This window comes from Primulina tabacum, chromosome 10 (assembly GCF_025594145.1).
Source record: "Primulina tabacum isolate GXHZ01 chromosome 10, ASM2559414v2, whole genome shotgun sequence".
Taxonomy (NCBI): Eukaryota; Viridiplantae; Streptophyta; class Magnoliopsida; order Lamiales; family Gesneriaceae; genus Primulina; species Primulina tabacum.
The window spans coordinates 24,289,374-24,295,373 of NC_134559.1; positions in this window are offsets into that span (position 1 = coordinate 24,289,374).

A 6,000-nucleotide genomic window follows, 5' to 3' on the forward strand; every position below is an offset into this window, starting at 1 on the left:
TGTACGGACCATGAACCGACACCCCGAGACACATCCTAGCATGCCATAACATCAACCGAATGCGTACAAACACCCAAAACAATGATGCTCATCCTACGACACCTGAAATACAAAAACGTGGCAATTGACACCAAATTGGTTCCTACTTCTAGTGTATTCGATTGCCTATCAACACCGAACGACATGACAAATAACAACCCAACCTCATACTGATCATACCTAGACGCAGCAACGATCACTCGTCGATCCCCAACGAAGCCTGCAACAATAAAATCTCAAGAACACATCAATACATAATTTTTCTGAAAAACGCAGTTTGAGCAGTCCCACGAAAAACGCCATAAGTCACACAATTTTCATCCAAAAATTTTGAATCTTATATCAAATCGAATGTATCAAAAGTTCTACAATTTCCGTGTTGAAAGTTTTCCAAAAATCTTGACCTAAAAATCGCAGTATATCCAAAAGGCAGAAAAACGTGATTTTTGATCCCTAAAATTGTTTCAAAAGTGATCCCAACGTAATTGCTCAAACTTCTACACATCATATACATGGTTTTACGCTTAATTAACAACGCACGCATAATATGAAATGATCGATACAGAAACGAAAGAATATACGTGCCTTTTGATGATAAATTTTACCGAAACGACGTCACAGAAGTGGAGATAGAAGCGAGGTTGATCCGAGACGAACGTGTCTCGATTTCTTGAAATAAAAATCGTTCAAAATTGGCTGGAAATTGACAAGGGAAGGAGCGGCTGCTGTCTACCTCAAGAACCCTAGTTCTATTCTTTTAAAATTATGAAAACTGAATGTGTGTGTGTGTGATGTGTGTTAGCGTGAGTTTTAGTGTGTGAAACATGTGCGTGCGTGCGTTTAGAAGGAAATTAAGGGGAAATAAATCTTGGTTTAAATAAAAATAATTATTTTGCTAGTTAAACATAAATCAAATATTAAACTTATTAAAATCCCATAATAAAAGTAAGAATACACAAGCACTAAATCTTTAAAGGTTTAAAAAATTTCTAAAACTAAATAAATTATTTAAATTACCCCATCCTAACTTTGAAATAAAAACACCGCATTTTATTTGCCAAAATCGTCACCGGGTCTTTTCCTCAATTCCGCCTCGAAGAAACGCCTGAAACATGCAACTCGAAGAACATTTTAACGTGCATCACATAAACATAATTAATTTAAAAACAATGCATTTAAATAAATTCCTGTACTACTAAGACTCGTTTTAAATTTAAATATATGCTTTAATAATTAAATAAATGCATGGGTTATACGTGTACCTGAATTTGAGCACTACACCAAGATTAATTGAGTTAAAAACGTGTAAATGTGTAGTGTAAACGTGAATGATAATTGGTTGGACTACGTGAGGCCGCGTTACCGATCACTTATTCAAAGAAAGACACAATTAAATGCGTAATTTTAACTAGTCCTATAACTTAATATGGACTTCTTATCGTAAATCAGTCAACTTATATGATAAGATCAGTTAAGTCAATAACTGAGTGATCAGTTGAGAACTGAATCAGTTCAATTGAAGACCAACTGACAATTGTCTTATCACTCAATCAATTTAAAATCGACATCCCCCCTAAATAAATTCATATAAATAAAAAAGTAAGAGAATCTCATCCTTAATGAGTTAATTGCATTCGTTTGACTGATGTCTCTTCATCTTCTTTTTGTTTCTTCAGTTAGCACCTATCTATAAATAAGATCAAACTTATCAGACACAAAATATTCTAATAGATAATATTAATCAATCACAGATGGACAAAACAAGCAAATCCAATAAGCCCAATCCTGCAGAGAAGCTTTCATTCGTGGAAACTTGGAAGAAAGATATCGATGACTTTGTCTTTGATAAAGTAATGTCCACCTGGACGAAGATTCATGATCTTCAAACTATTCAGAGAGATAAATTAGTTGCCACTGATGAACAGAAGACAACTGAAATCAAGTATAAGCGGCGTCTCTCTGTTATTCATACTTCAAACCTTATAACTGATGAAGGTCTCTACTATATGATGCTCAGCAAGGAGTATAATATACTGGATAAAGTTGTTTTCACAGAAGATTTTAGGAAAATTTCCGAGGAGATGTCCGTATGGTTATCTGATTGGATAAATGCAGTAGAGATAGAACTAAACCGTGTTACAATAAAGAGATATTATAAATAAAATTTTTATTTGATTCATTGTTGTCTATCACTTTTACTGCTTTGTTCTACAATCTAACTGATACTTAACTGATAAAAGTCAGTAGCAACTGAATAATCCACTGGCTGACAACATTAGATGACATAAAATAATGCAACTAAGATTAAGACATATCAATTAAACCAAGAATATTATGAAAATAAGAAAACTTAGTCTCAGGTAATGGCTTGGTAAAGATGTCAGCCGCTTGTTGTTCAGTTGATATATGCTCCAGCCTGATTGCCTTCTTTAGATCATTGTCTCTAATGAAGTGATGTCTGACATCAATGTGTTTGGTCCTGGAGTGAAGAACTGGATTATATGTGATCGCAATTGTGCTTGTGATGTCACAAAAGATCAGTGACTCTTCTGCAATGACTCCATAATCTTTCAGCTGTTGCTGAATCTAGAGCAGTTGAGCGCAACAGCTTCCAGTAGCTAGATATTCTGCTTCAGTTGTGAAAGTTGCTATGGGTGTTTGCTTCTTGTTGAACCATGAAATCGGTCTGTCTCCTAGAAACTGACATGATTCACTCGTGCTTTTACGATCAAGTTTACATCGTGCATTTGAATAGCCAACTAAATTGAATGATGAGTCTTTAGCATACCATGGCCCACATTTTGTGTGCCTTTAAGATAATTCAATATGCGTTTGGCAGCTGACCATTCAGGAATGCACTCTTGACATCCATTTGGTATACCTTTAAGTATTTGAATGAGTCATAAGCAAGGAATATTCTGATTGCTTCCAGTCGTACAACTGATGCATATGTCTCGTCGTAATCAATTCCTTCTTCTTTTCTATATCCTTGTGCTACAAACCTTGCTTTATTGCGCACAACTGAACCATCTTCGTTCAGTTTGTTCCTAAAGACCCACTATGTACCTATAATGGTTTTAGAAACTGGTCTTAGAACTAAGTTCCAGAAATTGTTATGGGTAAATTGATTTAGCTCTTCTTGCATAGCATTTTTCCAGTTAGGATCAGCAAGAGCTTCATCAGTTTTCTTTGGTTCCAGTTGGGAAAAAAATCTGAATGAATAAACAAATTAAACATTTTATTCCGAGTTCTTACCGGATCAGATGGATCACCTATCACCAATTCTTGTGGATGTAATTTCTTCCATCTGTATTCAGCATTGGTTGGATCAATTACAGCAATTGTTTCAGTTGGTAACTGAACATTTTCTTCATTTTCAGTTGCTGCTACTTTAGTTGGTATTTGAATATCATCGTTTTGCTCCACCAACTGATTGTAGGAATAATTTCTTATTCAACTGATTGATCCACTACTTCTGGTTCTAGTGTTTAAAGAAGATTTCAATTGATATGAACTTCTTCTTCACTGTCATCTTCCAAACTTATATCTATAAAGCGATCAACTAGTTCAACTGGATTGGTTGGCTTATCAGTTAGTCCCGATTCATTAAATGCAACATGAATCGATTCTTTTACATTCAAAGTACATTTATTAAAAACTCTATAAGCTTTACTAACTGATGAATAACCCAGAAATATTCTTATGAAGATTTTGCATCAAATGTTTTCAAATGATTTTTGCCATTATCGTGAATATAACATCAGCATCCGAATATTCTGAAATAAGATACCACACTTTTATGTCCATGCCAGATCTCATATGGGTTTTTAAGTGATATTTGTTAATCATTGATCTGTTCTAAGTGTAACATGCAGTGTTTACTGCTTCTCCCCAAAATCTTTGAGAAATACCAGAATCAGCAAGCATTGTTCTAGCAGCTTCATTAAGAGTTTGATTTTTTCTTTAAGTTACGACATTTTGCTGAGGTGTTCTACATGCTTACAACTCATGCTTAATTCCAGTATTTTCTAAAAATTGAGAAAGATTTTGATTGAAAAATTCATTCCCTCGACTAGACCTTATTCTATAGATTCCAACTGATTTTTCATGTAATAATCTTTTGAAAAACTTAATCAGTTGTGCAGCAGTTTGATCTTTTGTGTTAAGAAAGATAACCCAAGTAAATCTTGAAAAATCTTCAATGATTACCAAGGTGTATTTCATTTCGCATAAACTCATGACTGATATAGGACCAAAAAGATCCATATGTAGCAGTTCTAAGCATCGGGAGGAAGATTTACTACCCTTGTTTTTAAATGAAGATCTTACTTGTTTATCAAACTGATATGCTGAACAAATTTTGTCTTCTGAAAAATCTATTTTAGGACAGACCAGTTACAAGATCATGGGTACTTAAAATTTAAGTGGTTCAACCTTTTATGCCACAACCAGTTTTTAGAAGATTTTGAATTTACAAAACATATTGGTGCATTAGGTTGATCAGTCCAACTAACTTTATAAGTATTGCCACAACGATTGCCAGTTATAATGATCTCATCAGTTAAGTTCTTAACTTTCCACGTGTTTTTGTTGAACTGGACTGAGAAATTATTGTTGCATAACTGACTGATACTAATCAAGTTATACTTCAAATTATCAAACAATAAGACATCTTTAATAATAATGTTACCATGGATAAGCTTATCCCTTACCCACAATTCTACCTTTAGAGTTTTCTCCAAAACTGATGTTTGGATTAGTGTATTTTATCAGTTGGTATAGAAAATTAGCATCCCTGTCATGTGTCGTGAGCAACCGCTATCCAAATATCAAATTGATTCTTTTGTTGTACCTCTTACCTGGAATCACACACAATATATAATCTTGGTACCCACATCTATTTGGGTCTTAAACTGATTAGTCCTTTAGGAACCTAGACTTGGATCAATCTAACTGACTTTCTAGTCGCTGTGTTCCAAATTATTTTCCCTGACTTGTGTGTGTTAGGTGTAGATGAAAAAGTATGATTGTTAACCCTTTTCAACTGCTTGTTCAGCCGATATTTCTTTCGAACTTGTTTACAGTTGTAGCAATTGTAATAGACATCATTCTTAGAGTTATTATTTTGTAGTTGAACCTTTGAGGTGACCAGGCTTTTCGAATCAGTTAAACTCTTCGGGCTATATCCAATTCCAAACTGCTTAGCTTTGTTCTTATGTTCAGTCGGTTGGACGATAGGTTTACTCGGTTCAAAGATTTCTTGTACCACTGTTGATTTCACAATGTTAATGTATTTTCATTTGCGTTCATTTATCTTTGGCATTGTATGACTGGCAGAGGTTTCATCAGTATGACTGGCAGAGGTTTCATCAATGCTATTGAAACCTAAACCAGTTTTATCAGCAACTGATTTTTGCAAACTATGCATTTCAGTCAGAGTGACTGATGACTTATTCCGAGCTTGAATCAAGTCAATTTGTTTTGAAATCTCATTTTTCAACTGATGAATCAAGGATTGGCTCTCGATCATTTCAGCTTTTTTCTTTGCAATCTCCCTTTCCAGACTCAACAATTCTGACTCATCAGTTTTAGTTTTGTTGTCTTTGGGATCAGTTTTCTCAGCTTTGGATTTTTCAAATGAGCGAGCAAGTTTGTGATACTCATTCACAATGCCATGCAAAGTGGTAATGAGTTCTTCTCGTGTAAAATCAGTATAGCTGAAGTCAAATACATGCTAGCGAATGGGCAACTATATTAGCCGAGGGACGGTGATAGTCTAAAAGCCATCTGATACCAGCCACAATAATTCCGTTATAGTTGAAGTCTTCTTCAGGCTTTATGGATGCTTGCACTGCTAAAAGAAAGTCCGAGAAAATCTGGTAAACTGTAAGTTGGCATCCCTCTTTGTTCTGATTCCATCCTTGATCGCCCGAAGTTCAATGTAGACAGCAGATGGAGGTT